Raw genomic sequence first — 23,062 nt, 5'->3', positions numbered from 1 at the left:
TTGAAATTATTGTGGGGACAAATTATGGTCTCAAGATATATATATAGCATGGCCTGGTTTATCTGAAGCCAAAGATGTGACCCTTAGCCATAAGTTCCAGAATTATATTGGTGATAATTGGCGAATTTCCTTTTGTTTGCAGTTCTTAAGGTACTTTATGACCGTAAGAGAGGGTTTGCAGTCTAACTACTAAAATTTACTAAGCTTGCACAAAGTCTGATAAAATTGTAATGTAGAATGTTCTAGAATCCAAACCGGTTTAGACATGGAAAACACTTCTTCAATGTCCTTGGACTGTTGGAAGTGTTTTCCTATTGTGCCTTAAACAGGATTTATTAGGTATTCACTGAGTTTGAGTATAACAGCCGCCGCTACTGACCTGACTGAACTTACTCAGGAGAGGACTTCAAATGGGAGGATGCTTTTTCCGCTTCTCATTCAGGTTCCTCTGTGCTCACGGCCTAGCTGTCAGATCCACGTGTCTTACTTGCCTTCTCCCTTATTCAGTTATTCTGATAGCCAAGCTATTTCATCCATTCAGCAGACCTTTGCTGAGCTCTGAACTTAAATCCTAGTTCCCTTATCTCTCTTCCTCCCACCTGCTGTGTACAGTCGTTGTGCTAAGTTCTGAAGATACAATGTGTCTGTGACACAGTGCCTGACCTCGAAGATAGACACATAGATCATTAACTGGATCTTAGAATGTGAGGCACTTGACAGCAATACATTGTGGTACATAGTAACAGAGAGTGGGGTGATAATAATTCATTAGAGGAGGGGACTTTGGTGGTGGAGATTGAAGGGATAGGATTATTTACCGGGACTAATCGGAGGGGGGATAAAGCAGGAGAAACTGCCCCGGTTCAGAGCCCAGAATTGCTCAATGTGTGAGGAACACAGAGTGTGAGTGATCGGAGCAGAGAGGTCGTGGTGCAGCGGGGAGAGGCCGGAGGGGCCTCCGTGCAGATTCCTGGTTCAGCTTACCCAGGGCCATCCATGCTACTTCTGGCAGTGTAGGCTTTTTCCTGAGAGAATTGTGGAACCATCAAAGGTGAAATTAATGCTAAAATGACTTTATGTAGATAATGTTAAAAGAAAGCAAGGAGAAGTGCAGTGGCTATTGAAAAATCCAGCTAGAAATTGTGAGACTGGAACTAAGGCAAAGGTGGTAGGAAAGAAAAGGAGAGCAGATGGATTTGAGAATTATTTAATGCAAAGAATTACTGATTTGGTGGAAAGTAGGGGGAGGGGAAGAGGGAGGAAGAAGAAAGGATACAGTTGATGTCCCTGGTTGGGAAGATCAATTCTGTGAGGTGTCATTCTTCTGGGTGGAAACATAGAGGAGCAAGTTTGGGGAGAAGAGTGAGTTCAGTGTGAAGAAAAGTCGGGGTGCCTGTGTGGCAGCCCATCTTGAGAGGCCTAGGCCCCAGGAGAGAAGTCAGGATGGGAGACTTGGGAAGTGACTAAAACTGGAGATTGGTTGTAGCCATGCATGTAGTGGAGGTCCACCAGGCTTGGCCAGGGACCACATTCTGAGCAGACAAAAGGAGAGGGGAGAGCATGGGGATCAGGAAACCTTCATTAGTGACAGTGAGCACCAGCGTGGTTTTATGTTTCTGTTTCCCTACATTCTTTTGTTACCTTGTATTTTGGTTGAGAATACTGGAGTAGCTAAAGTAGAAGAGAGAACAATGATGGAATACGGTTCCATATAAATCCTTACATCAATACCCGCTGAAGTAATTATTGGTATTTTATTATTATTATTTGTATATTTTTATTGATTTCGAATAGGAAGGGAGAGGGAGAGAGATAAAAATACCAATGATGAGAGAGAATCATTGATCAGTGGCCTCCTGCATGCCCCCCCTGCCCCGCCCCCCTCCTAGGAATCGCTCGCAACCCAGGCATGTGCACTTGACAGGAATCGAACCTGGGAACCTTCAGTCCGTAGGCGGATGCTCTGTCCACTGAGCCAAACCAGCAAGGACATTATTGTTATAGAAAAGCTATTTTTTCTAAAGCTTAGGTAAGCAGCTTGCCACATAGCCCAGATAATAAATAAATAGGGAAAAGCTGTCCAATCTGTCGGAGGCCACAGGAAGGCCAGGTAGAGTATGGATCGAAACTAGATTAAGGTGACCAGACGTCCCGCTTTTGGCGGGACAGTCCCGATTTTTAAACAATTTGTCCCGCGGGGTTTCCAAAAATCGGGACTTTTTTTTAAAACGCCTCGGGACAAATTGTTAAAAATTGGGACATCTGGTCACCTTAAACTAGGTGGGTTTGGGAATCAGGTATTCGGTGGGTAGTGAGAAGAGTCCTAAAGGCTAAATCTCGGTGTCATGGGGGCGGAAAGAGGAGGAGTTGAGAAGTGGGGGCACCAAGTGGAATAAATTATGGAGCAAATTTAAACATGTGTGTGTGTGTGTGTTTGTACACACTAGTCCAGGAAGGAGTATTTCGTGTGCCTAGTGGTGACCAGAGCTTAAGTGTTTTGCTTGAGAAAACTGGAGGGACCAAAGGGTAGAAGGGAGAACGAGTAATGGAGTGAGGTTCCAGAAAAGATAGGGCAGCCGGGGTCTGGAATACAAACACGCTCCCAGGGGCCGTCTTGGGAGGGAACAGAGACATTCCTTCCTTTGGGACAGGAGAGGACTCAACGAAGCTCTGCCTGATGGCAGGTAAATGTGCACGTGGAGGGGAAGGAAGCGGAGAAAGTTCATTCCTGACGGCTGTGTTTCCTCTGTAAAGTAGGAGCAGATGAAGTCCTTTGAGAGTGGGGAGGCCTGGAGAAGACATTTGAAAGTTAGTAACAATTAACTTGGAAAAAGGAGCTCATGGATTCAGGATGAGTAATAGTCCTGTGTCATCTGAAGGCCCTGTGGGGGTTTTGGTCAGTGGGGATTGGTGCTGGTGGGTTTTTTTGCTTTGTTGTTTTCTGCCCGATACAGCTGAAAACCATAAATGACCTTTTAAAATAAAACACACAGGCCTTGCCTGAAATGTTAAGATGGTGGGGGATGGGGGATGGGGGGGCGGGGGGGAGGGGAGGGAAGAGTAGGGCAAAAGGAAAACTGGTTCTTCCGTTATCAGAGGATGGCCTCAATGAAGTCAGCTAATGTCTCTGAGCCTCGGTTTCCTCATCTTTCAGTGGGGGGTGTTATACTAAATATCCTCTCAAGTCGCCACTAATTCGCAGAACTTCTGGGAGGCTCGTACATCATTAGGCAAATAGGAGTGGACAGAAGGATAAGAGTGGTTAGATTCCTGCCCTTTATCATTCATGAGTTCTTCTGAGAGCAGCTTGTAATGTCAGTGCCTTTGGGGATTTGACAACATGAGACCAGGCCACACCCAAGTGTTCCCCTGCCCTGCTGCCCTGCCGCCCTGCCCATGGCGTTGGGAGGGGAGGCGGGGCCGGAAAGGGGAACGGGAACACGGGGCTGTGATGGGAGTTGTGCAAGGAAGTCCCAGAGAGCGTGGGTTTGCTGTGTGCGCTGGCTCCCTGAGCCGGCAGCGGGTCATTTCATAAAGGCGGTGATGATGGTGGTCTTGGCCAGTATGGTTGCCTTTTATCTTCCCTGGGTTTATTTCTCTCTCTCTTGGTGAGGCGTGTGGCATGCAGAAGAGGATTCAACACAACAGTTGGAGAAGGCTGAGCATATTTGCAGCGTCTTAAGTTTTCCCCGCTTCCCATCTCCTCCTCTGCACTGGGAGTTTTCTTTGCCTATAGAAAGTAGTAGTTTGAAGCGTCTCATCCCTCTTCTCAGTGGGGTCTGCGCTTCCCCGGGAAGGTGTACTCCTCAAAGCCATTTCCCTGTCTCGGCCCCCGTGAAGAAAGAACACGAATGACATCGGCAAGCCCCAGAGGTGTGGCTAGGTTTGAAGGTGAATCCAGGTCACACGAGCGGCTCCAGAGATTGCTGCAGTAATTGTAGCAAGCCCAGACAGGTGACAGGACACTTTCTAAAAACGAAGCTTCAGATCTTTCTCTGTGCTGTTACATATTTGAGAGAAATTCGGGCATTTCTTTTTTTTTTTTTTTTCTTCTTCCTCAAGCTATTACACAACTTAATGCTTGGAAAATTCTTCCCAAGAAGAGACAGGGTGTAACAGTGTGAGTGAGACATTTAAAAAAAATTTACCCTTTTAGCTGAAGCCTGAGAAGACTAGTCTCTTCCCACCCCGTTGCTATTGTTTTCTTTCTGAAAGTCTCAATTTCTCCATGTAATTAAATATTCTTCAAAGGGGAAACATAGTTAAAAAGTTGCAGCCATTTAAACGGTAACATTAAAACATAGTCTAAAATTGAGTCCTTCCATTTCCTGAGAAGCAACAGGAAGGATTTGCTTTCTCAAAATAAACTGTGCAGCCTGACTGTGAAGTCAGTGGTGGAGATCAAAGATTCCCACATCATCTCAAAATGGGAAACTTTCAGTCATTTTTTCTAACCTCAGAAAATCAAATTAATAATGCTAGAACAACAAGAACAACACGAGGAGCTAGCATATGTGTCTACATTTTAGAAACACACCTTTAGCACATGTGAAATCATCTGAGCCTACATGTTAACTGTCTCATAGTGCCTAGGAGAGGCCTTTTCCAAGGTTTGTTTCATTAGTGTGGGTGTGCTGGACCTCCAGCAATGAGACATGCCCTTCCTGGGCATTAAATTTAGGAGGAATACTGCTGAGACCGGTTTGGCTCAATGGATAGAGCGTCGGCGTGGGGACTGAAGGGTCCCGGGTTTGATTCCGGTCAAGGGCATGTACCTTGGTTGTGGGCATATCCCCAGTAGGGGGTGTGCAGGAGGCAGCTGATCGATGACTCTCTGTCATCGATGTTTCTAACTCTCTATCTCTCTCCCTTCTCTCTGTACAAAATCAATAAAATATATTTTAAAAAATATTTAGGAGGAATAGAGGAAAGCCATATAACAACTAAACATGAACTTGTTAGATAGGGGAAAGTTTAGCGGCTCATGTTGAACAGTGAACTGTATACATTCAAGAGGGAACCTGCTACAGCAATTTCATTTAAATGTATGCCTGCATACGTCCATACACAGACATTCTCGGGTAGGACTAAGCATGTTTGCTAATGTTTCTCAGCTTCTAGAAACAAGGAGTGAGAGCCCCTTTGAAAGATAGGTAATCTGTTGTGTTCTGGCTGGCAAATTTGTTTGTGAGATGCAAAAAAAAAAAAAAGGTTAGGGAGACTTTGTGTTAAGTATTCACCCATTAATTTGTGGGTTCAAATAACATACAATTCTATATTCCTCAAGTAGTACAAAATGGGTCAACATTTTAAAATGTTGGACAGTATTTATACACATTGGGAAATATTGTATGTACATTGAGATCTTTATGGACTATCTCAGTAGCTCATTTTTTTTACTGTACCTGTCTTTTTAAGAAGGTAGAAAAACAGATTTCAGTTCCTCCCTTTATTTTTAACCTATCTCTTTTTATTTACAGTGGGTTTCTTGTAGATAACATGTTTCTATGTGGCTTTTTCCTTTTTAAAATATTCTCAGACAATCTACGTCTTTGAATTGCTGTGTTTGGATGACTCACATTTAAATTGATTATTGATATGGTTGAGCTAATATCTACCCTGTTTGTAACTGTTTTCCATTTGCTTCATTTGCTCTTTATTTTTTCCCTTTTTAGAAATTTCTGTCTCCTGTGGGTTTCAGTGAACATTTTATATAATTCCATTTCATCTCCTCTTTTAGCCTACCACGTTACACATCCTTTACATTTTTAGTGGTTACCCTAAAAATACCCAAACAAAAACATTGTGTGTGTAGGCATAGGAAAAAAAAAAAAATTGGTAGGATATATACCACAATGTTAAGATTAGTTATCTTTGGGTGATAGGATTATACATGACTTTACTTTCTTTTTTGTGGTTTTCTGTATTTATTTCCTTTATAATCAGAAATAACAAGGCTCTTTTCATTTTGAGGAAAAAAGAAGAATTAAAACAAACTGAGAATCTCTCATGGTCCTACAGTTTATCCCCTTCCTCTGTTTCCAGCGTGAGATGAGCACATTGTCTGGCATCCACCACCCTCCCCCGGCAGGAAGGGGGCAGCCGGTTTGCTGCTCCTCGCCGGGCACCGGGAGGGGTGTCAGCTCCAGTCCCGTTCCTGCTCTGTCTGCACAGTGAGAACCGAGGAACGACCTCGGCTTCCACTTCGTACAGAGTTAACCAGACCCCTCTCTTGCTGCATAATTAAGTTCTTATCTACATAGAATTTTTTTTTGCCTTTCAACTGTTTTTCAGGAATCAATTAGTACACTAAGAACACTTGAAAACTAGTTTAAAGTATAGCTTTTCATACAAAACTTCTAATGTTCTTTGGTCTGTTGTTATGAAACATCTCTGTTTGGGCAGCTGTTAGGGTTACTGTCTATGGTAATAGTTGAAGAGATTGTAACTCAGTTGAGACTGCGGCTCCCCTTGTGAGGTTTTAGAGAAAATCATCATTACTGTTCTTTTGATGTTGATTATATCTTCTGAATGTACTTGTGATTTCATGTAAACTAAATCCAGTTTAAGGTTTAAGAGAGTGGCATGACTCAGTGCAAATAGATGAAATGTAGATATAGAAAACTGGTTTTATTATCAACTAATCTTTCAGGTGTTTTTAAGAAAGTCATCCTATATAATAAACCCTAATATGCAAATTGACTGAACGGTGGAACAACCAGTTGCTATGACGCACACTGACCACCAGGGGGCAAGATGCTCAACACAGGAGCTGCCCCCAGGCCCCAGGCCAGCCAAGGCAGGTGCCAGCAATCCCCCACCCCCCTTGCCCCATCGCCCTGCTGGTTGCCTTGCAGAGGGAGGTGGCTGGTGGGGCCATTAAGCAGGTAACGCCAGGCTGCCAAGGTGGGTACTGAGACCCTACACACACACACACACACACACACCCCGCCCCCGTCCTCGCCATCACCCCACCAGTTGCCCCACAGATAGTCCATGCCTAAGGATCCTATTTCATGTATCGGGTCTCTAGTAAACTTTGTAAAATACTGTAGTTTGTTGGCCTGGAAAATTGGGGCAATTCTCTTCTGCCACTTACCTGCTTCATCCAAGTAAACAAAAGACAAGTGAAGCTTTTTGAGTCTTCTGAAAGGAAAGTCTAGTAAAACAAACAATATTTTTCTCTATTTCCAGGTGAAAAATTGTAGTATCAATTTTAATATATCTTATTAAAGTCAGGGAATATAATTTAAGATAAGAAATGAAGTAGTAATCATATTGTTTGAAGCTAATAGAATTAAATATTTTGCTATAGGAAAAAAAACAAAGTAATTGTGAAAGAAGAATTCACAATACATTGATTATTACAGTGGTTTTATAGTAGATACAAATTTTGAAGGGCATGCAAAATATGTAAACAAATTTAATAAGTTTTCTTTATAATATTTTAATGTTGGGTATTTTGTAAGAAGTAGAGTGGTTAGATATCAAGTTTCTGGGGTAGTTAAGTTTAAAATGTTAATGAATGGATATTTGTAATATAAGTTATATTAGTGGAATAGAAGGTATGGGGAATAAGGGTAATTCAACTTTTTGTTTTTGTTTTTTTTTGCTAATATTTGAAGGAGAGACAATACATGAAAATAATAGTGAAGGAACAATGATGAGAATTCTGTGGGTTTGTTATTTAAGCATTACCTGTGTTGGTCTCGGTGCTTTTAACTTGCTGCCATTGGTCCCTCACTCTGATTTTAACTCGTCAAAGTCTACATGATGGCTTTCTGTCTGCTTTTTTGCTCCTCCTGTGAAAATTACTTAAGTGGGATATGATTTGGGGTAAGGACTGTAAATGGAGGAAAGAAATAATCCTCTCACTAAATACAGGGAAAGAGGATTATCTGCAACCCTGAGATTTTGCCCCAAAAGAAATTATAGTGTAATAGGTTATCTTTTCTTTTATACATGTAAGCCATAATGCTCTAATAACTGCTCTTAGGGAAAGGTCAGGAGCTACTAATTTCGATCTGCCTTTCCTCTCTTTATTCCATGTTGTTTCCTCTGTGTGCTTCTGGAATCATTTACTCCCTGAAAGAAGAAGGGGCTTGTGATCAGTTCAGGCTGAGGGCTGGGTATTAGAGCAGGGCGCTGACAAAGAGGCTAAGTCACCTTGTGTGCTTTAGGAGGTTGATTGTAAACAGTGAAGCAAAAATGTAAAATCATTTTTGTACAATTACAAAATTAATTACATTTTATGGATACATGTAAAGGTGAAAATACATTAAATATTTCATGTATTTTCCTGCTCTTAGTTTTTAAATCTAGATAAGTAAATCATATATTTTAGGGGGCAGTAATAGTAAGGCCAAAAGACAGCATATTTACAATAGTCTTCAAATAGTATTTACTAAGCTAATATTCCCACTTGAGGGATGGAACCCAAAAACTAGGTAGTTAAAGTTGAAGGCCACACATTAGATGAGCTTTGCATTGCTAAGTAAGCTTTCATCAGTACTGGGGAAAAAAGCTAACAAATCTACGTAAAGCAGGCTTTTATCTGGACCGTTTCAAGATAAAGGACGTGTACAATTTAAGCTTTTCTGGAAGAAATAAAAATGTCTGCACTCTCTGATATCTCTCAAATCAGTAATATTTTCAACTAAATCTTTTATGCTAAAACTTTGATTTCTCGCTTTTTTGGTTTGCTGTTTCAAAGTGAAAAATGATCTTTTAGGTTTTTGCTATTATAAAAGTAATGAATTCACATTTAAAGAAAAATATAAAGAAAAAAGGAGAAAATTAAAACAACCTTTATATTTATAGCTCCGTAGTCAGATGATGGAGTGGTTCAAAGCTTCTGCTGTGTCACTTACTGGCTGTTTGACTTTGGGCAACTTTTAGAGCCCACAGATGTAAAAACAAGAATGATTACAGTAGCTGCTTCCTACATTTGTTAAGAGGATGAAGTGGTTCTTATTTGTGAAGCATGAGGAACAATGTCTAGCACAATTGTCGATTAAACAAAATAAATGACCACCCCTGTACATGGTCTTCCTATCTGTGGCCCCTGGAGGAAGGGGTAGAGGCAGACCCGGAGTGAAGATGCAGCAGTTCTGTGAGTGGGTGATGGGCTGAGCTGTGTGCAAAGTCAGGCGAGGTGGCCCCGGGGCCCTCTGCTTCCATTTGCCTCTGTAGTCATCCCGATAAACTGGAATATTAGTAAAGTTCTGTCTCTCACTTTCAAGACATTTGAGATGATTGTGATTCTCCTCTTGTACTTCTTGCTTTTAGGGAGCCCCCCCCAGAAAGCACGCCTGTGTGAGACGTTTCTGTCGTAGGCCTGGCCAGACATGAACTTCAAGTCATGTTTTCTGTGGTCTGAATTAGTTTAGTTCTTCCTTTGTTTTCTTGTGCTTTGGTGTGAAGAAGCTGCCCTGCGTATAAAGCTTTGGAGTCTTTCATGTCTAATGCATTCTTAAACGAATTCCAGTTGCTCTGACCCTTTGAGATTTTTTAATTGCTTTGTTCCAGTTTTTAAGCGTTTTGAAATATTAAAAGTGTTCATGAGGGGGTGGGTCATGGCAATATTTTTTCCAGAGTTCTTTGTTTTTTTAGAAAATTGTGAAAGTGCAGGGAGAGGTTTAGTGTGCGGTAAAATTCTGCCAGGTGCATTGGTCACTTGAACCTGAATTCCCATTTCTTTTGAATTTAAATCCTTGTTTTTGAGGCATAAAATGTAGGGCTCTGCAGCCTCTCGAACCCGAGTGCCTCTGTGGGGCTGTTGCCCGTTGTCTCATCAGAGAAAGGGCTTAAGTAGTTCTTGGCTTTGCCTTGAAGTACCATGTCAACAGTAAGGATCAAAAGATTTGTCTGGCGGTCACTCTGAGTATCTTGACCACCCCCTCCCCCTCCCCCCAAAAAAAAAGAAGAAAAAAATGACGTGTTCTCTGATTTTTGTCTTTGAACCAAGACTTTCAAAAAAGAACACAGAATATTGAATATTGCCGCCTCTGGGTGTGAGTGATTATGCAAGTCAGTATTTTTGTTTGTTTAAAAAAACAAAAAAACAAAACTATAATAGATGCAGAGGTATGAAATGGCAAGAAAAACAAAATACTTCTTCAACCAACTGTACAAAGCAGTCTTTGAATGCAGGTAGTCCTCAGTTTGCAAGGATCTGCAATTCTTGAGAGAGACCATCCACCAGTCACTACTTGGATATGTTCCATAATATGTCCTTCTCCTTTAACTCCCACAAATGAGTTGCCACGTTGTCTCAATTGTATCTTAAATTTAAATTGTTAAATTTTATCTGATCTCTCCTGCCCTCCCTGCCTCTGCCCTCTAGTGCTCCTACGGTGTTTTTGAGAACAAAACTCAATATGTCAGGACATACAAACATCCCTCTAGTGACTTCTCATTGCCCTCAGAACTCCTTCACGAGGAAGTTAAAAGCCACACTCCTTAAGGAGTCTTCAGACCTTGCAAGAGGAAGTCCCTGCCTCCATCTCCAGTCTACACCCAGTGCCTTACTCTCCCCCATAGTACTCAACACTCACGCTTCATTTACAGCCTTACAGAACTTTCTGTTCCTCTAATCTGTTGTTTTCATGACAACAAGCCTTCAGGGTGTGTCTAATGCCTACAACACTCCCACCCCACCCCCACCCCCTGGCTAACTTCTTGGTCTTCTTTTTATCTTAAGTGTCATATCCTTGAGAAACTCTCTTAACCCCTAAAGTCCCCCTGCTGTTTGTTTCCTTGTACCTCCCCCATATTTCCTTATTACATTTACTTGTGTTTTCTAATACACTTTAAGTTCCATGAGGTCATAGACATGTCTGCCTAGTCCCCCACTCTCTCCTAGTGTGTAGCACACAGTAGGATCTCAAATGTTTTTTGACTGCATATCTTCCAAATAACTCCTGTATTATACTTATAGTAGTGCTTATCCAACAGCCGTACATGCATCTCTATGTTTTCAGCAAACTCCCTTTGTTGAAATAAATTAGCTTTGCTTAATTACCTTAAACTAGAGGCCCAATGCACGAAAATCGTGCACTGGGTGGGGGTGGGAGGGCGGTCCCTCAGCCCAGCCTGCCCCCTCTCACGGTTGGGGAGCCCTCAGGGAATGTCCTACTGACGGCTTAGAGGTGACCGGGCTGATCAGGAGAAGGCGCCACCCCCATCACACCACCAGCAGCAGGCCTTCGCTTTTTCCTCCAGGAGTGAAGTGGAAAAACTCTAGGTCACCTTCTTGGATTCTTATTATCCAAGTTACCAGGAACACTGCGAGTGGCGTACTGGGAGCTTAGCCAGTGAGCGGTCAGAAAAGTTGTTCCCTCTGCCGCTCATGCGCAGAAGCGGGACTGCTGGTGGGCTGAGGCAGGTTCCCCTGTCTGTGTCTGCTCCGCAGCTCGGGCAGGCCCCCGTCTGTGTCTGCTCCGGGCCTGCCTGAGCTGTGGCGTGGCAGTCCCGGCAGGCCCCCCTGTCTCTGCTCTGTGGCTTGCCTCACCGCGCACACACACAGTCCCTTCCTGCCCACCTGTGCGTTCAGCCTTCTCTGGAGCCTGTCCTGACTGTTACATTGTCCTGGCTAATTTGCATATTACCTCTTTAGATAGATGGAGATATAGATAAACATATATAGATACAGGTATGTACAAACATGTAATAAGCTGTATACTCCTTACGCTTATTGCTCTTTTGCAATTATTAAAACACTTGAAAAGTCACAAATAAATGCAAACATTATTTTAAAAAGCATTACATTTAAATGAAAAATATCACTGTTGTTATCAGTGGGGAGCACTCCCCTTCTGTACCTGTTTCTGGGGGGAGTGCCTTCTTGTGACGTCACAAGAAACAGAATTTCCTGAGACTCACACAGGAGATTAGGATATTGTAGAAAGCTTTATTTTTGTGGAATTAAGCCCTTGAGTTTCCAGGGTCCCATATCCCTTCATCCCGCCCAGGAAGAAGTCCAGCTGTGCCTTTAGTAGGACTAGGATTAAAGCCTTTGCCCAGAGTTTCTGTTGGGAACACAGTCCAGTCCAGCATCAGGCTAGCTTGGTTTGTGCCTCCAGCTGCAGTCCACCAGTCCTTTGCATGTACAGTGTGCAGGGCCACAAGTCTATGGAGGGAACACTGGCAGAAGCAGGAGAACCACAAGAGCCAAGAGAGCAAAGTCCTTTGTTTTAGGGATTGTATTCACAGATTTCTGCGGGCTTGCAGTGGCTCTGCCTGCCCCCTCTGGCCAATGGTCTCTGTTCCCAGGTTTGACTGACAGGCACCTCCCTACATCACGCTGACTTTACTGTGCCTGCATCCGTCTTCCCTCGGTCTGGTCCCTTCCCTCAGTGGTCTGCAGGGAATGGACTGGTGGTCCCTTGGGGAGTATAAAGTTGCAGCTTCTAGGTGAAGCTGCCCAAATAATATGCCTATAATGTTTGGCTTTCCTTTTGCTTCTTTCCTGTTATTAAGAACTAGCTAATTGCAGCGACATCACTACAATGGATGAATGTTCTTTTGCTGAAACTAAATCACCTATGTTGATTTTTTAAGACACATAAAGTTGTTGCCTTGGATCCTAATATATATACTTAATGCATATGAGTCTTTTGATTTTGATAATAGTAATTCAAGGAATACTTGTTTACAATAAACATGTTATTGAGAAGCACATTCTGGACTTGAAGACGTTGTTTGCTTTCTCAGGACCCCCAGACCACAAATCTGCCAGTCATCAGATTACAGATGTAATGCTTTCTAAATTTCTTGCTAATGCTGTAAATATCTTCCTTGCACATTCAAAGATACTGGTAAGGTTAGCATTCTAGAGTTACTTAAATCAATATCAAACATATATCTAATTCAACTATTGCTATAATCAGAAACAGAAATACGTTCGTTTAGTTCTTACAGACATGGAAACATTTTTACGTTTCAGCGAGCAGCTAAGTGTCCGACTTCCGAAGGAAATCAGTTGATAATAGAAACGACTCGTTCACATTATTTTTGAAAAACATTAACATAACTTTTTCTTGTCATTGCCTCCTCTTTGTAATTTTTGAGTCGTTAGAATAAAACCGCTTTCTGTGCGACCTCCATGTCATGATGAAGATATTACTGTGAATGTTTTACTGTCATTTGACCTTTGCTTGGTGTGACTATATTGATTATGTATCAAGTTTGCCGATGTCCTTTCCTTAGTAGCCTGTAGCAGTTAATGCCCTGCAGGGCTCCACTGCCTGTCGTTCCGTGACAGCAAGGGCTTTCCTGATAAATGTCTTACGTGACCTTTATCGTCGGCACGTGTGCTTGCCAGCACATCGGAAGTGCTGCTGCTGACCAAGACTGCTGGTGCCCCTGCAGATGTCAGTGCTGTGTTGGTAAGGGGCCACTCAGATGGTTCGGTGTGTATTTGTATCACTGTCTTTTAGAGTAACACTGAAATGAAAACACAAAAATGGAGAGGTTTCTTTGGAGAAGTCGCAGACTCTTGAATGAACATATCTGTGGTCCTCATTTGAGAACGCTTGCTCCTAGTGCTCCTAGTCCAGACTGCACAAACGTACAGCCAGATCATTGTGTTTCCAACTCAGTGGGCCAGTCCCTTGGTTTTCTACCTCTCTCAAGCCTCCAAGCCTATCCTTGCATCTTACAAAGCCCCTTCTCGGGGAGAGGGACGGGGAAGCCTTGTTTTCTGGGCTCAGTGAGGCCTCCTGGGTTCTTTGTTGAGGAGTCTCTGGCTGTCTGTGGTAACCCTGCAGCCCTGGAGCTCTGGAGCATGAACATCTCTGGAGGGAGTGTGGTAAGAGCAGAGCAAGAGTGGCTAGGGGAGGAGGGCTGATATTAGCAGGTCAGAACTTAAGTAGAAGCAGTTGAACAATCTCTGATTTTTAGGAACCTGCTAAATGGAGTCCTTGTCTCTGATAAGCAAAGGAGGAAAGAAAAGGTGGAAGATGAGCCCAAATATAAGAGATTTCTTTTCAGTGTGCTAAGCTACCACACAACCAAGCCAAAAAAATGGCCTTTGGTGCCTCGGACAAAGTATTTATTATTTTGAAGAAAATATAACCTTGAATGCAGCAGACAAACAAGAGTTTAAAAATTAGTTTTAAAGGGGTTTGCAAAATAAAGCATCCCTAAATTAAGTTCGTAAAAGCTACCAGATCTCCTCAGATTATGTAGATTTCTTTTAAAATATCTGCCTAATCTCTCTAATAGCTACCACATGAAAGGTATTATGCCATAGTGCCATAAGGTTCATAAGGTTCACCTCACCTAAATCCCTGCCAAATAAGGCAAATTAGCTTTTAGAGTATTAAAGAGCTAATTGTTGAGCTCTAACTGTGTGCTAGGGACTGTGGTAAAAGGTGTATATTGTGTCCTTTATTGATACAACATTTCAGTGAGGTCTGTCTACCCTTATTCCGATATTATAGAAAGGGAAACTTAGGCTAAGCATGATTAAGTACCTTGCCTAGTATCATACTAAAGGGTCAGGCTAGGAGGATCCCAGGCTCCGGGCAATGCTCTAAACCAGTGTTTCCCAACCTTCTCTCATGATGAGAATCACCTGGTGGAGTTGTTAAAACACAGATTCCTGAATCCCAACTAAGAAGTGCTAAACTAGAATTTTTGAGAACAAATAGGTAAAATTGCATACCTAACTTAGTGCTCTGTATATAACATCTGTGTTAGAGCACTAGTTAAGTATACAATTTTACCTATATGTTCCCAAAAATTCTAGTTTAGCACTTCTTAGTTGGGATTCAGGAATCTGTGTTTTAACAACTCCACCAGGTGATTCTCATCATGAGAGAAGGTTGGGAAACACTGCTCTAAACCACTGTACTCGGTTTAGAGCAAGCGTGTCAAACTCAAAGGCTAATATGGGCCAAATAAACAAGGTTTAAGTTTATGTGGGCCGCAAAAAAACAAAAGCTTCAATTTTCATAAAAATGTAGGTTTATTTGGATGCAGACATGCTGAATACAAAGGGCTGAAATAAATGAGTAATTGTTAACATGCAGTAATAAAACATTTTAATAAAAATTAATGCTTTTCTTGAACATTAACTTACCAGACACTGAATAACTGTACAAATTAATAAGCATAACGCAAATAAACCTATTTTTCTTGTTCTCCAAAAGCGAAATATTTCCTGTTGCGCACACCAAACAAGTCAGTCCAAGACTAATGACATAGCAATCAGCTGCTAAAACATTCGCTGCTAGTATTAGTGGAGAGAAATGGTGTGCCTGTGCGAAAGGGAAAATGAATGCAACACGATTCTAGTAATCAATCATTAGCGAACACTGTTGTTTGTTATTAATAATTATGTATAACAGGATATTGTAAAAATTAAGGTACGAAATGTTTATTAAAACGTTTCTTACCGTTAAACTGGCTGGGCCGCAAAAATAGTTGTTGTGGGCTGCATGTGTTCTGGAGATGGAGGTTTTGTCATTGCCCCCTCGGCCTGCTCACTGCAGGCAGGGACCTCACAGGGTGTATGGCCATGGATGCACCTGAAGTTAGTTATTGGCACTTTGTGCACACCTGGGAAAGTTGGATTTTAACTTGGGGGGAGGGGAGGAAATCATGATTAGATTTCCTTTTTCTAAATAAATGTAACTGGTAGCATTGTGGAGGATAGGCCCAGTAGGTGCAGATAACTCCTAGACGTAGGCAGAGGGGAGAAGAGGACCGATGTAAAAGATGTTGGGGGTGGGACTATTAGGACTTGGCAACCTTTTGGATGTGAGAGTTAAGAGACAGAAAACTTGAATATGGCTTTAAAATTTCTAGTGTAGGAGACCTGGAAAAGGTGCCATTTTGATGCAGACTTGTGGGCGTGGGATTGGAAACAGATGGGGAGAGGGAGATAGAAGCCAATGGCAGACTTAGGTTCAAGGCTCTGCTCTGATGGTCTGAGAACTTTTATTGTCCTGATCTTAGATGCTTTAGTCCAGCGGTCGCCATCCAGTGGTCCATGAGGTCCGAAAGGTTGGCCACTGCTGCTTTAGTCAGTTAAATTAGAAGATAGAAGCTAAATTGTATTTACCTGCCCTTTACTTTTTTCTAGAAAATCGATGAACACTAAAGTTTCTCCTGGCCTCAGATAGTTGTGTAAGGCAGGTGAAGTTTTTAGTTCAACTATTAGTATTTTTACTAAAGTTTTCCTATGATTTTGTAAAATTTCTTTTAAGTTGTGTAAGTTGTTTACAGGTAAAAGGGGAGTGAAGAAAAGTTTGTTTGCCACTTCTAAAAAGTACAGACCGCAAGCGCTTAGTAGAATGAATCTCTTTCGTCTTTTCTTGCAGCTGTCTTATGTTTACAGAACCAATTATCTATGTACTAGTGCATCTAGGGTTAAGTGTCACAGTCTCCTGGGCAATATAATGTAACAAAGTTTTTGTTTTGTTTTTTTGTACTTTGTTAAAGAAGTGAGTAGATGATTACCTGAGGTTGAATTGGTATTTGGAGCCTCATTAATGATTAATAAAAAAACACAGAAATGCTTTTCTAAGTGCATAACGGTCTGTTAGGGTTCAAATATTCAAGAGATATCCTTTTACCACTCCTAAAAACTATATTTACTCTTAGACTTAAAATATATTTGAACAGAATTCAAAGCTTAGATTGTTTGCATTTACATTGATTTACATAAGGCATAATTACTTTTAAGTTTCTGATAGCAATGGAGTTCCATTTTTTTCATGAACACTAATTTTTTTCTGTTGCTTACATGAATACTAACAAGATAACCTTAGCCATCATCTCTACAGTTATAATGATTTTTGTCCATTAATTATTATAAACCTTCTTTATAATCTGCAGTTTGAAAGTGTTGTCAACTCATAGTATCTGGTACAGAGGGTAGATGGATTATTTTAATACTGTCAGTGGCTCTTGTCTGTAGTAAAATTCCACTGACTGTATTATGAGGTGCCTGTTTGTATTTTTGTTTTATCTTTTTTTTTGCTTGCCTTCAAATGCCGCCTAATATTTCTCCACGTTGGGCACCTGTGGCTTTTACCTTCCTTAGACATTAGGACCATTATATTTCTGTTGACTTAGTATATAGCTCAGCTCCTTGAATGATCTCTTCCTCAGTAGCTGGCAATCTTCTGCCGTTTCAAATTTACATTTTGTAAATTGGAATATGGCTTAGGGCTATACATAATCACTTTTCTGAGATATATCAGGTCTCCAACAGAAATCCAAGTTCTTTGGGGACAAGTACCATGGTTTCCATGTAAATTATCTACCAACAATAACTAGCATGCCGCTAACTCACATGGTGCTTTCCAAGTAAGTGCTCATCGAACTGAGTTGCCCTGGGTGCATGGTGGACAGCCTTGTGATCTAGACAGGGCTCTGCTGATGCTTTCAGAGATGTTGCCTATCCATTCTAGATCATACTGTTCCTTGCCAAGACATGAGGTCTGAAACTGCCTAGTGGGCTCGGGGGTAAAGGCAGTTAATTAGCTAACTAACTATGCTTTCTTTGCTCTTTATGTGGGTCCTCTTACTGCAGTGACCAGGACTTTTATTTTATTCTTTTCTTTTATTTCTCTTTTCTTTTTTTTTAGTGACCAGGACTTTATTCTGTTGTTTGGAAGAGAGGAGGCAAGACATGAGCCAACCCAGTCATAGTCTATAGCAGACACATTAGCAGTCTGTTCTGCTTTCTGCAGCTTTGGTTTCTTCATTCCACATCTCTGAGAGAATTTTCATAATGATAACTATATTATGAGAAATATATCCAGTTATATCAAAGGGCTATAGTATTTGTAGTTAGTTCTTTTACTTCCTCTGCCTGCTTCCCTAATGCAACGGCATATCCCTGAAGTGAATGCTGGGCTGTTTTTGTTATCTTCCCCAACTTTGCCTCTCTCCCCTCTTAGACCAATAAGCATAACCGCAGGCCATGTACCTACCTCCTGCACTGTGCCAGGTATATAATAAGTGCTTATGATGTTTATGCAAAGCTTGCATGAATGAATATTTTTAAGAGGGGGTCACTCTTAATTAGGAACATTTTGCTTTCCATGTGTTTGGGGAGAGGATTAATGTACAGTTGAAAATGTGATTGAATTTTGGGAATTGCGGGTGGAAATAGTTTGTGACCTGAGATGAATAAATGGATTTTTAAGCCATTTTATAACCAGGCTTCTTACTAGATTTACTTATTCAACCCAGACTGTGAACAGTTATCTTATTCTTACCAAAGGCAGTTTTGTTGAAATATTCTTAGAATCAATGTGGACAGGGCTCTGTAATCGTACAGGGGAGCGATCGTAGAGATCCAGGGAACATTAAGATACTAATTCAACCTGTTCTCTTTGAAAAATATTTGACTCTCTTCCCTTTAACTCAATAACACCTCAAAGGTGTCAACATGAAGTTGCAAAATAGAAAAGAGGTCAAAACCAGTCCTCTGGCCAAGACCGGTTTGGCTCAATGGATAGAGCGTCGGCTTGGAGACTGAAAGGTCCCGGGTTCGATTCCGGTCAAGGGCATGTACCTTGGTTGCGGGCATATTCCCAGTAGGGGGTGTGCAAGAGGCAGCTGATCGATGACTCTCTCCCATCGATGTTTCTAACTCTCTATCTCTCTCCCTTCCTCTCTGTACAAAATCAATAAAATATATTTAAAAAAAAAAAAAAAAAAAACAGTCCTCTGGGAAGAGGATGTTAGGAGAAAAATAAATATTTCTAAATGTATAATTGTATATATACCTTCTTAGATTCCTCTTATATTTTTAAAGACAATACTTTGAACATTTTTTGTATGTTCTTCTAGAAATACTGAACCACCCCCCACAAAATGTTGCAGTGCAAGACTAGGTGATTGTTAAACATAAATGTAAACACTCCATGTTTCTGTTCAGAATGGACTGACAGAATTGTTACATTCCAAATAAGCTGAGTATGGAAGGGGAAGGGAAGGGGTGTCACTATCTTATAAAACAGGGCCCTTCTGTAAAGCTGAAACTAACTGTTGAAGAAATAAAATGTGAACTACATCTTTATCATTATGTAGGATTGAAAACAATCTTGATTTAAACTATTGAATCAACTTTATGGCATGGTTCTTAGAATCCTAGATTTAATAATTCTGTCACATTTGTTTAAAAAGCTTAAATGTTATCCTTATGTTCCTCAAACAAACTAATAAGGACAGAGTGTCAGCTATATTATAGCAAACTGAGAGTGGTTTTAATGCTGAATGACCTAATCGGTTATTAATCTTTCTATGGGGAATGCTTTTTCCTCATCAGCTGTCTAAAACATTTGGAAAATTATATCTTGTGGGAGTTGCCATTCATCAGGAAATGCTTGTTCATAGATGTAAGTCAGACCACATGTAGCAGTAAATGTTATTTATCACTATGGAAACCAAAATTCACAAATGGGTTAACTCTGAAGTATTAAGCATTGGCTTCTCATGAGGATAAGTCATATCCAGATTTGGTTCAGTTCACTCAAATATTTATGGAGCACTTAACAATCAAAAGGTCTGTGGGCACTTTGTTTAATGACTAATTTTCCTCTACACAAAACCAAAAGATCACTAAAGGGAAAAAGTAGGAGGAAAAGGTCCCAGTTTACATGGATTATCAAGTTTGTAAATATAGAACTCTGAGTTGGGAGAACAGGAGAGTAAGGTTTTAGTTCTGGCTCTTCCAAAAACTAACTGTGGCTTTGGGAAAATCTTTTGATTTCTTTGGGTCTCAAGGTTCTCATCTGTAATAAGATGGGAGTAGGATTATATATGACCCCTGGGTGACGAATCTTTTTTTATTTTTCACTTCTTCTACTAGAAGTATGAAACTATTTTTTGTTTATTGAGAGAGGAATTATATGTGTCTCATTAAGAGTAATGAGGATTATTGTTATGCTGCAACAACTTTATCACCTTACAAAAATAATCTCTGCCCAGTAAGGATTGGGCCACATGTCTAGAGGTTGCCATCTGTTTGCAATCCTCCCCACTCAGGATGTATTGACATAGAATGCCAATATCATCTAGGAGTGAGGAAGTATGCAGTAATATGAATTGTAGATATTTAGTTTGACTTGTAACCAACAGTTGGCATTGGTTACAAGTGCCACTGCTGTTCCTAGTAAAAGTAAGGATAATGCCTTAAGCCAGCGATTTTCAGCTGGTGGGCCCAAGTATGTTTGAAATATGCAGAACCTATTTAAATGGGAGTACTGACCTCTTTTCCCTTAGATATCAAATAAAAAAAATGACAACAGCCAATACAACAATAGCCAACGGGTGTGAATGAATCAAAATTATATCAGATAAGCAAAAAAACATTTTTGGGGGGTATGCCTTAGAATTTAGTGATTAGAGAGAATCCAAGATGGCTGCTCGGGTAGGCAACTGGCCGCAGCCACACACAACAATTTTAATAAAATACAACTAAAATATAAAATGGACATTACCCAGAACTACAGGAAAGTCGACTGACTGGAAATCCTACAACAAGAAGCAAGGAGAAAACCAGAAGGAGGCTCGGAGGAGCTGTAAAAGCCCAAGGTACGGAGACGCGGCGCTCGGAGAGGACGGAGCCGGAGAGGAGGGAGGCCGAGTGCCTGGCGGGCGTTCCCTAGCGGAAAGGAGATAAAACTCCGACTGTGCTGGGCCCCCGACTGCTCTGAACCCCAGTTCTGGGCCAGACCCCGGGGACTCAGGCTCAGCCATAGGGAGCTGGGCTGTAAGTCGGAACCCCGGGGGAGCGGCGAAAGGAGGTCCCGGAGGCACACACACTGCCCCCAGAGAAGGGACGGTCGGCTGTGCCGCGGGATTGCCCTGACGGGAAGGAGACTGGGGCTCCAGACTGCTGTGAACGCCACCTCCAACTCCACTTCCAACTGAACTGAACCCCAATACCGGGCTCATTGTGGGAGAGCATAGACTGTTTGGCAGCAGGCGAAAATCGAGGGCACCTTTCTCTCAGAGGCGCCGGCAGCGAGCACTGAAGGACTCGCATAGGGCGGGGCTGACGGAAGCCAAAGCTGCAGGCTCCACCCTGAAACCCTGTCCCATCTGTAACTGCGAAATGCGACAACAAAATAGATCACAAACGAAAGAAATGGAGGACAAAAAGCGTCTGGATATAGAGTTCAAATCTACGCTTATAAGGTTTTTCAAGAATTTCCTAGAAAAGATGGATAAGGCCTATGAGGATATGAAAAGAGATCAACTAGAATTAATAAGGAGTCAACAAGAAATGATAAGGGATCAACAAGAAATAAAGAATACATTGTCTGAAATAAAAAATATTTTACAGAGTCCTAAAAACAGAAGGGAAGATCGCAAGAATCAAGTCAAAGATTTGGAACATAAAGAGCCAGAAGACACTCCTCCACAGAAGCTAGAAGGCAAGAGAATCCAGAAAATTGAAGATAATGTAAGAAACCTCTGGGACAACTTCAAGCGAACCAACATCAGAATTATGGGGGTTCCAGAAGATGAGAGAGAGCAAGATATCGAAAACATACTGAAAGAAATAGTGACAGAAAACTTCCCCCACCTGGTGAAAGAATTTGACTTACAAGTCCAGGAAGTGCACAGAACTCCAAACAAAAGGAATCCAAAGAGGACCACACCGAGACACATCATTATTAAAATTCCAAGAGCAAAAGATAAAGAGAGAATATTAAAAGAAGCAAGAGCAAAGAAGGTAGTAACTTATAAAGGAGCACCTATACGATTGTCAGCTGACTTCTCAACAGAAACCATGCAGGCCAGAAGGGAATGGAAAGAAATATTCAAGGTGATGAATAGCAAGAACCTACAGCCAAAAATAAGCTACCCAGCAAAGCTATCACTCAGAATCGAAGGCCAGATAAAGAGCTTCACTAATAAAAAAAAGCTAAAGGAGTTCATCACCACCAAACAAGAATTATATGAATTGCTGAAGGGGGTTCTTTCAGAAGAGAAAGTAAACAAAGATAAAAATTATGAACAACAAATACGTATTTATCAACAAGTGAATCTAAAAACCAAGGAAATTAAAAAAATCTGATGAACAATATTAACTGTTGAATATAATAGAATCAGAGGTATGGAAAGGGAGTGGACTGACGATTCTTGGGGAAAAGGGGAGAGGGGGGCGTGGGAAGAGACTGAACATAAACTGTGCACCTATGGATGAGGACAATGGGGAGAGGGGAAAGGGCAGAGGGTGGGGTGGGAACCTGGTGGAGGAGAGCAATGGTGGGGGTGGGGGGGGAAGGAACATTTGTAATAATATGAAAAATAAAAACTTATTGAAAAATACAAAAAAAATAAATAAATAAAATAAAAATAAAAAAATAAAAAGTGAAAAAAAAAAAAAAAGAATTTAGTGATTAGTTCATGAAAATTGTTGCCTTTCGCAGTAGTTTTAAAGATGTTAAGAGGTTGTTCCAAGAGGAGGTTAACTGAATTTTGTTAGAATATTTATTCATATATCTATTTCATTCTTCATTCTCCTAAGACTTTGCTGTGACTGTCATTTCAGTAGTTTCTATAATAGGAATATCTCACAAGTGGAATTTGAATCATTTGGTCCTAAAGATTCAGCAGAACTTGTGAAGGGGGAGGGTGCATGTATTTTCAGCTTTGTTTGCTGATCTAAGTACGTGTGGGCAAGGCAACTTCTCTTGACTTATTTCTCATTTAATGGGAAATATACATTGCATTCTTACCCCTCAAGAGCATTATGAGGTTAACAGGGTTCCGAAATAAAACTATCAATAATGTTATTTTATATATTAAGTAGCCAAGTAGAATCTTTGAACTTGACTTAAAATACAAATGTCCCTTTTTTCCCTTTTCTTCTTTTTTACCTATAGGAAAGGAGCAGAGGAGAGAGAAACATCAGTGTGAGAGAGAAAGTGATCAGTTACCTCCCATACGTGCCTTGAATGGAGATTAAACCTGCAACCTGGGGATGTGCCCTGGGAATTGAACCCTCCACTTCTTGGTGTATGGGATGTCACTCCAACCAACTGAGCCATACCATTTTTTATTTTATTTTATTGATTTCAGAGGA

At 41.1% G+C, this 23,062-nt stretch overlaps 1 protein-coding gene across 7 annotated transcripts in view; it reads left to right on the top strand.

The window, feature by feature from the left end:
* LRRC8D (leucine rich repeat containing 8 VRAC subunit D) overlaps window positions 1-23,062 on the top strand; it is a 122,730-nt gene that overhangs the window by 33,427 nt on the left and 66,241 nt on the right. The window lies entirely within an intron of this gene.

The sequence above is a fragment of the Pipistrellus hanaki genome (genome assembly GCF_964339955.1).
Source record: "Pipistrellus hanaki genome assembly, chromosome: 2".
Lineage (NCBI taxonomy): Eukaryota > Metazoa > Chordata > Mammalia > Chiroptera > Vespertilionidae > Pipistrellus > Pipistrellus hanaki.
The sequence above is the reverse complement of the archived record's forward strand: the minus strand, read 5'-3'. Positions and strand labels throughout refer to the sequence as shown.